This window comes from Nuphar pumila, chromosome 13 (assembly GCF_984573655.1).
Source record: "Nuphar pumila chromosome 13, dmNupPumi1.hap1.1, whole genome shotgun sequence".
In the NCBI taxonomy this organism is placed as follows: domain Eukaryota; kingdom Viridiplantae; phylum Streptophyta; class Magnoliopsida; order Nymphaeales; family Nymphaeaceae; genus Nuphar; species Nuphar pumila.
Genome location: NC_143261.1, coordinates 90,173,632 through 90,183,928, shown reverse-complemented (window position 1 = coordinate 90,183,928; position 10,297 = coordinate 90,173,632).

Below are 10,297 nucleotides of genomic sequence, written 5' to 3'. Positions count from 1 at the left end.
GCATCCAGAGGGAAAGGATGCACCAGCTCCAAAGAGACCCAGACCCTGACGGGCCTGACCTTCTATGCTGACCAGACCTCCTCACAACCTCCCACACTGACCACCCCTTCCCTCCACTTGGTCCAAACTACACCTCCTCCCCTTATACCTCAGAACTGCCCTGCTTCCCACCAGAACTGTCACATGAACACGTAAACATGACACGAGACACGCCATTTTCATGCAAATTTTTATTAAGAACATAACATAAGAAGACACGACACCAGCGGAACTTGGTGAAGTGTCCTTGGTCTGGACTCTGGAGGAGACCCTGGTAATCCAGGAAGTAGTCCGAACCCTATGGTTTATCTTGTAATTTTACCATGAAACGGGGGGTATTTTAACCAAAATTTCAAGACTAAAAGAGATTTTTTCCTATAGAAAATATCGAGGAAGCCATGACTGTGGGCAGTTTCTCCCACGCAATCAGACCTCACGAGGCCCTTGTCTATTTTAATATTAAATAAAAATAACAAAAAAAAAGTGTCCCCTGCACGGCCGTACCCTCTCCCCTTTAACAAACTCCCCTCTTCTTGAAGAATATTTCAAGAAGTGCCACATTGGACATTCAAATATTTGATTTTTTTAATAAATTACAAGAAGCCACCCGATTGTTGATTATTTATAATAAACGGTCCTACGTTTTGAATGTTGCCTCTGACACCTTCAACTTTTTCAATTTTGTTTCGAGGACATGCTTTATACCTTAAGACAGCAGTTAAATAATTTACAAACAGTTGCCTAACTTATCATCTATTTGCAGAAGCCCTCACAAGATCTTACTTTATCTCCATGCATTGTGCATCAAGTCAACTGAATGATTTTAGGACTTTTTTTTTTTTCATAGGCAAGTTGGGTTTAGCAATGGAGAAAGAAGAATTATTTGACTGAAATGGAGAACATCATCATATAAATTTTGGTAGTTGGGAAGAAAGACTGAAAGAGTGAGAGTAGGTGACATTTTTTTGACTAGAGAAAGAAGAATAAGGGTCCCTCTTGTCATTAATGATATGTCAACCAAGAGATTTTCTTTTTGAGAGAGAGGACAAAACAGATTTTGATTAAGAAACGTCACACGAAAACAAGAAGATACACATTGGGCCAATGAGAATTGGACCTTCAATCCAGCAAGTGAGCAGAGGTCCAGAGATCGGCTAAGTGCCATGGCTATTTGACATAGCCAATCGCATCATGTGGGGCCTGCACTCTGTAGTTTGCTCATTTGATCTCAACTTGAGATATGAAACATCAGATAAAATATGCTAGATCAAGACATCCACTTACATGGACCTGGCCTTAAAAAATCCGTGCATTTCTATCTTGCCACATCACCGACCATGTCTAAAAACAACCAATAGATAAAATACCAGCGGTCTTTCTGTCAACAGAATCGCGGGAAAAGCAACATCTCTGCCAAAAGATGATTCTCGAATGCATGATTCCCTCTCATGTAGCCATGAGGCCCTTTCAGATGGCCTGAAAAATGAGCATTGCCAAGAAATATAGACCAAGACTCCACATTGAAACCACAGGCAGCATATGCTCACAATGCAAAAACCTCTCTTCCCAAGGTCATCGTGAGTAACATAGTAAGAGACTTGTCGAGGATGACGAACCATGCAAACAACCTTGATCTAGGTGTGGGCTCAGTCCTCCAAATACACTCCTTAGGTGGGCATTGATCCTATCCAAAATTGGGCTCCAGAGGGTTAAGAGATTAGTTTTGTAATGCCCTCAATCTTTTAAATCGAAAAAATTTAGGATTTTTTTTGTAAATCTCTTTTACACAAATTTCAAGAAAACAACAAAATCTCTTTTTAAAGTACAGTTCAAGCCTTGAGCGGGATACCGTTTTTAATACATACATGTAAGACTAGAATAATTAAATCAAACTATCATTTGCATTAAAATAAATCAAATACTAATCTCATGAATTATTAGAGTTTACGGGACTTAATGAAATGATTAAATAATAAAATGTATCAAGTCTTCTTAATGGCCTAAAGAAGTGTGATCCTCTTGGTGTCACCTCGAGCCTCTTGTCATCAACCTCCAACTTACTCGTTAGCTGAAATATATAAAAGTAGAGGCATTAGACCACAACCTCAGTAGGTTATACTAAAATACATGAATACAGATATATTCCAATAATAGAAATAAGCATTGACACATTTTCATATAGACATCTAAATCATTCAACACAACATATCAAAATAAGCATAATTTATAATTACACAATCAAACATGCTTGCATTTACATTTTCAGAATAAATATGTATGATGCATCATGCCAATGTAATAACAATTAATGCACAAACCAAACTAATGCAATGATTCCATTCTTGATCTTTTGTTTCTCTTTTTCTGTCCTGAATGTACATTCTCAGGTTCTTAACTTTGATTCCACCAATCCAATGAGTTATATGTTTTGTCGTGTATTTTATTAGCCTCATCAATTTGAAAAATCTGGAAACTCTCACAAAGTTTTTACTGGAGCGATCCACGATGAAGAGAATCACCAAATGGTTCATACGAAATTGATTCCTACTCTGCAGAGATTTAGGACATATCGCCCAGGATACGAGGTAATCTGGCCGCCTTCAATCGGAGACTGGGGACTAAAAGAGTCGTTGCACTCTCCAAAAGCAACAACGGTCAATCGATCGTGTCTACCACCACTCTCTCTAAAGTGATCCCGAGTTTGAATGGGTTATGTGTGTTATTTAATTATTAAGCTCATCAATTAATTTCATGTGCACTCGACACACACATCCAGGCTCACTAGTCAAATCTCCACATGAGGAGATTCTATAACATAAGGTTGTTCTAACTCATTCAAATAACTCTCAGTCTGCACCCCATCACTGGGTGATCTTGAGCACGGTCTCCTTGAAGCAATTAAGTGATTATGTGCATGAATATTCAATCTTTTCTTTTCGTGGTGCACCAAAAATACTCATAGGTTCTACCAAACTCAGGATCACTCCTGAGCCACATTCGTGCTCATATCACCATATCATATGCCCATATGCATACATAAAGGCTACAGACACATGCAATCATGATTTACCTACCTTAATCGAGTTCTCAAATGAACTATGACCTTCATCTCTCATTTTCAAACCTTAGAGTAGCTTCAATGACTGCTAAGAAAGCTTGAAAAAAAAGAAGAATGAAGAAGATCAAAGAAGAAGAAGTGTAGAAGGTTTGGGAGAGAGCGATGTATTAAAAAGAACCACATAGGAGCGTCCCCTCCTACAGGCCTCTCTAATAGCCACATGAGATAAAATTTTATCTCAACAACCTACTAGGTGGGACATCCCACCTAGAAGTCTCTCCTAAGAGACCTCTAATTATAAACAACTACTTCCTCTAAAAGACTTCAAACTACCTAAGGATTCCTAAGAGTCCCTTTGAAAATACTACTCTAACATAACTAACATGGGGTCCACTAAGGGGTGCTATAACCCTCTAAGATTAGTTTAATTAATTAGAGATCCTTTTTATGAGGTCTCTAGAAAAACAAAGTGGGTCCCACCTAGGTGGCACCCCACTTGGATTCAAATCCAAGTGATCTGGATCTACAATTTTTGATCCTATCCAAACCCAGTTGGGTTGGTTTCAGGAACCAAATAAGAATCAAAATCCAAAACTTAAATTAAAGATCTATATCCAAACATGAAATAAAAAACAACATTGAATCCAAAACTTAGGTTTGGATTGAAATATGACTCATCCATAATCCATAAAACCCAGTCACCCTAGAACTCCTGTGGGCCACCAAATCAATACTTGGCACCCCATTGGGCTGGGCAGGCGTGACCCCATGTGCCTCATCTGGAACCTGGTTGAGTCCAAAACACATTTTGATCAATTTCAAACAAACAAATTCAGGACCTTATCTAAGTTGAAAAACCCAAATTATGATAAATTTTAAAAATTATACTTTTGAACCAACCAAAATCCAAAATTGTCAAATCGGATCTCCTACAAGATCCATGGCTTGTAACGGATCTAACTAGAGTCTTAGTTCAACTTAGACTCATGAATTTTGCCTAAATTTAACCTAATTTTAACTTGAATTTAACATAAATTTCACTTTAATTTAAAAGTTAAACAATATCAAAATCGCAGGTGTTACAGATTTTGGGAAGATTAATTTTGGTCACTAGGTTGAGATAAGGTAATCTTATAAAGAAAAAACTTTTAAGTAATTTTATAGACAAATGAAGAATTTAAGAAATATTGGTGGTTGTTGAGGATGTTTTTTTTTATTGAAGGTAAGTTGGGGTTAGGCATACCCCTACCAGATATCTCTTAAGCCGCATGTAGCAGAGGGATTTGAACATGGGCCTTCAGCTTGGCACAGGACCCGACTTACCACATGGGATACCATATTGGTGGTTGTTGAGGTTGTTTTGAATCACCTTATGCACTAATCTTAGAGAACATAGTGATGATGTTTATTAGAATTAGTATTTAAAGTAATCCTTTATAGGAAAAAGAGATTATCACAAATCCAAGCCCTTTACTTTTATTTTTGTATGAATCTTTTTTGCTTTTCATACTATCTATGTGGCTATGCTAAAAGAAGAAAATATAGCCAAAGGCAGATAAAGGAGGACATGTTTGTCATCCAACCTTTCAAAATGACCAAAGTGCTCCCTCAATTAGGACTGGGAAATGAGACGAGCAAACCCACTCATGACATGTTCAACACAAAATGAAAATTGAGCTCGGCTAGTCGAGTTATGAGTTGACTCTTTTAGGTAAATGAACTGAGCACAAACATGGCAAGCTCGGCTCGACTTAGCTTGTATAGGCCCATTTTACATATTATAGATATAAATATTATATATGTATTATATATATTATATACATAATATGCATATTATATATGTTTTATATATGTATTACATATATATTATATGTATTATACATGTATTGTATATATTTTACATATTAGTAAGCATTAAAAAACACCTGAAAAACATTTTTTTAAAAAATAAGCTAGCTTGTGATTGGCTAGTAACAAGCTCAGGCTCAACTCAACTCAACTCATGACAAGCTCATGAGCTGAGCTCGAACAACCCAAGCTTGACTCGTTTACCAGCCCTACCCACAATGCATTCATGGTATGCATAGAAATAATTTAAAGGGCATTTCCCTTCTTTGAAGTTTGAAAGCCTTTTTTTATGGTTTAACCACTATAATTTTTTCTTTTAGCTAGGTCAAGCAAAACCTCTCATCACCGACGACACATTGGTAGGTCTCCAATTGGTAAAACCTTTTGAAGTCTTTCTAATGATTGGAGAGTACAACCAACTTATATCTTATGGCAAGGGACACCCCATATCAGTTTGAAGTAAATCGGCTCATGTTAGGTGACAAATAGGGATGGCAGTGGACTGGGGGCGAAGGATAGGGACAAAGTCTCCAACCCCACCCTATCTCAAAAATTTACACTTCATTCTGCCTTCATTCCTGCACGAGTTTTGATTTTAACCTTCATCCCCAGTTTATTCCCCGTTTCATGTCCTCCATTCTGATCCAAACGGAGTGAGGCGGGGCAGTGTAACGCCCTGAAATTTTAACCCAAATTTAGAGGATTTTTTTTTTATAATAGCGGAAACAATTAATACTATGTGGTTAAGCATTCTGGAACATTACAGTAGAGAGCAAGAAACATCACTTATTTTATTTCATTATCAAATAAATAACGACGTCAGAGTTTCAATGACATGAACTAATAAATCAAAAGGAAAACAAATTATCTTGAGCATAGTTAATCAAATCTCGATCGAAGCTTCATCCCGCAGTCGCTCGTAAACTCTATTCTTTACTTGGAAAATGATAAATTGATTGAAATTAGACTACAACTGTCTAAGTAGGAAATACTGTAATTTTTTTTTGCAAGTATATATCATGTGTCAAGTATGTGATGTGGGTGCCGTGTATGATTTCCAGCAATACAAGAATAAGTATAGAATCTACACTACGACAATCACAATTATAAAAGTAACTAACAGGTAAAAGCATTAGCAAAATGTAAATCACTCATAACCACATATTTTATTGCATGTTAAAAGTAAATGCCCACATGTCAAAAGTAACTGTTTATGTGTACAATTATAAATCTGACACTACCTACTCAAATGTGATACTTAAGATGGTCTAATTCAAATGTTTATCTTTAATTATCTTGTAGGTACACGCGGGCTAAGAAAACTATTTCAGAATAGAACATTCAGGGTTTATTATTCATTAGTGTTTTATTTACCTGAATATTCTAACTGAAACTGTAAATCCTATGGAAGCGACTAGTAACCGAGAGAACCTCTCAAAGGCCCAAAACCAAAAAAGGATGCATTCCAAACTTCTGCAGAAAAATAAAAAGCTACCACCTAGGACACATTGGTAGTATAGGTCCTCTCCAACTCTGAGGACTGGAGACCAATGAGCCATCGTCGCTCGAAGTAATAAACACATGTCCCCAGAATTTTGTACCACCTACCCTCTTCAAGATACGCTAAAAAACTGAGTGAGTTGATCTTTTCATTTATTTTAAATTTCTCGATGAACAAGGGCATTTCTCCAAAATTTATTTCTTACTACCATAGTAGTAGATTCCCAACCTCCGTGATCTTACAAAGGTATACAAACTAGTTTTGTTCTATTTGATTGCACCGAACCACTCAGGCCCTCCGGTACCTTTAAATCGTTGAGCACAAGCATTAAATTTACATTGACCTGTGTATTAACTTTATCAACTCAGGGTACCAATGTTGAACCCCTGATTATGAGACTTAGCAATTCAAGTGCTAACCGCAATCGACCTGCAGGTTTGGTTATTAGTTCACTTCTAGGAAATATACATTCTCAAGTCCATCATATAAAGGACCTTGTAAAGTTTCATAGACAATAACTTATACTACTTTATGCCTTCCCTGAGTTCATGCATTTAACAGGGATATTCTGAACTATTATTGAACCTACTACACCATTTACACATAACCGGTGTCTGTAATTGATGAACTATTAAGATTGTAAACACAACTCTTTTTAGAAAAGCAAAATTGCATTCAGATAGGTATAAAAAGGAAATTGCATGTATATAACCCTTATCAGGATATATAGTGCAAGTGTAGCAATTTCTGAACATCTCCCTATATCTACTAAACTACAGAAATAGCAAGGATCAATCGAATGGTTGTTAAGAATGCAGACATTCTTTCATATGAACCTTAAAGAAAAATGTAACACACCTGGTGCGTTTAGACTTTTGTTAATGTGTACAATATCATTTAGACGATCATCAACAGGAAGAACAAAAATATAGGCATATACATGTGTCTAATAATCATGCAAAAACTCATTTAGGCCATTCAGAGATATATTAGAATGCGGGGGAAATTTTGCCGGTATTAGAATGTAAGCACAAGAGAACACAGAGCACGTAAGCACATTCAGACCTGTATTAGAATGCAGGAAAAATTATTATTATTATTTTATTTTATTTTTTTGTTCTAAATCCATATTAACACAAGCATCATTAATTGAATATTCATATTCTTTGAAAGTTCTAAAAGAATATGTGAGAATTTATAATCGATATTATTAACTAAATAGACTTCAGACAGTGATCAAGAAAAAAGAAAAGTACCTGGAGGCTACAGACTTGCAGCTACATCCAAGATGAAAGAAAGACATGAAAAGCTTGAAAGAAGGACAAAAATCGTAAATAATACAGTAAAACAAAACCATGCCTTTTTCTCTCTCTTTTTTTTTATGGTCCATGGCAGCTGGAATCCCCAAATCGATCGATTTGGGGTTTCCGACAACCCTCGTAATCCCGCTTTGACAGAATTCCGAACCCCCCTATAATTCATAATCAAAACCCTTTTTTTTCAATTGGTTCTTAGCAATCGGAATTCCCAAATCGAGCAATTGGGGTTTCCGACAGCCCTCGCAGTACACCCCTTTACCTACAGCAATCCGAACCCCCCCCCCCCCCCCTTTGCTATCGCCCTGCGTTAGGGTTTTGAGAGAACCCTAACGCCCTTTCTTATCGGACTAGTGGCCCCTTAACTTAAACATTTTTTTTGTTTTGTTTTACACAGGGCGCGACCCGGGATCCAACCTCGAGTTGGGTCCGCGTCTCTTCCTTGGGATGTGGATCTACAAGTTGGGACCATATGGATCCATGAGTTAGATTTTTTTTTTCTACTAAATATATCTATCTATCTTATACGGGCACATGGACCCTTTATGGATCCTGGATCCGAAACATGGATCCCTGGCCCAATACAGGAAATTATGTATTATTTTAAGATAATTTCAAGTAAGTAAATCAGAAAATTTTGAGGTTATTACAGGTGGGGCCTCATTTCTCTAGTTTTTCCGTCGTTGTTGCCTTTCGCAGTTAGATAAAGGAGGGAAATTGGAGCTTGCACGGCTCGTTAGAGGAAAGAGAGGAAGAAGTAATTTTTTAATGAAGATGGGGGATGGGGCGGAGGCAAGAGTAAGTCCATCCCCACACGAGTTTTGATTTTAACCTCCATCCCCGGTCCATTCTCCATTTTATGTCCTTTATACCCGGTCCAAACGGGGCGAGGTGGGGCGGGGCCCCATTTCCCCCAGGTCCACAGACATCCCTGGTGACAAACCACCGTCACCCTTAATCAGGAAAACATGTTCTTAATAATTACTTATCCATACATGAAGCATATATTAATTGATCCACGAAATCAAATATGTCATCCTAAAATGATAATTTAATAGTTCTTCTAATATCCATAGATAATCTTGGAAAATGCATTTCTTGATTTTTATTTATTTAAAACTTTTAGGGTCTGTTTGGAAGAGGGTAGCTGGGGTAGGAAGAATGGAATCCATGAATTTGTAAAGGCATAATTGGACCTTCTGGAATTTGTAACAGTCCTAGGTTATTAAACTCCAATTTTTAGTTTTCCCATAATAGAGATCAAATCCACCTAACAGTCCTAGCTTATCAAACTCCAAATTTTAATCTTTTCCTTTTAAAGGAGGATTTGGTTAACAGAGTTTCCTAATTGCTAATAAAAAAGATCAAAAAATAATGGCATTGTGTCATACTTAAATACTAATAATTTTTTCCGCAATAGAGTTCAAATCTGCCATGCAATAGGGTTCGGCTCATTTGGTAGGGACGGCTCGTGAACAACACCAAGTTGAAAGAACATCAAAAGTTCGAACCCACAAGTGTGCATCCCCTGCCGCGAGGCGAAGCTGGGTGTACTTCCTGGCGGGCAAGGAGGACATGCATGGAGTTTCTACCTTAATGAACTTGTGAATGGGTGAAGTGGGTTTCCCCAGCTATCTATATATAAGAGAGAGAGAGAGAGAGAGAGAGAGAGAGAGAGAGATCACCAACAGTCTTAGGTTATGAAACTCCAATTTTATAAGACTAACCTCAGTACCACTACATAGCTCTTAGAAGCCAGTGGGTCACCCAAGTGGTAGCAGGCTTGGGGAGAAGTGCTGAGTCCCTTATCTCAGGTTCGACTTTCATTTGGTGTGAGGGTGCTTTTAGCTGGTGGGCTCTTTAAGGGCTTGGGTATTGGTGACCTCACCCAAGGTTTGCCTCGCCAAGAGGTGGATCATTAAGTGACCCAATTCTCAGCAAGGGTTTCTCGTCATTAAGAAAAAAAATAGATCTGGTCTGAACACTCATCAAACAAATTAGAATTCGCATAGACGGTCTAATTAACCACTCTATAACCCACTTTTTTATTGGAAGATGCATATTAAATTTATAGTTAAATAATTAAGCATTTTCTCATGGACATAACAATTAATCTAAAATTGTCCAACTTTTATTTTTAGAAAAAAAAATCTACCGCACAAAAAAACTGGAATTTCTATTCCAAATAAGCCTAAGATAAACCACACACGCACACATATATACTTTTTTTTATGTATATATAGAGAGAGAACTGAACATGTTAGGCCCCATTTCCCTTTCTGCCACATAGGTTTTAAGTGTTTTATGATTGATCTGAACCGTTAGATGTATTTAGCATGCTTGATTTGGTGGGAATCGATCCTTCAATCATGTTTTTTCGACAAAAAGATATATTTTTCTGAGCCAAAAAAAAACTGGTACCTTTTGTAGCAATTGATTTTGGATCACCAAAAAACATGTATACAGGTCAGATTCCGACGATCCAAAAGCCGGTTCCTACTAAACAAAACCTATAGATCACATCTACAGTTTTAG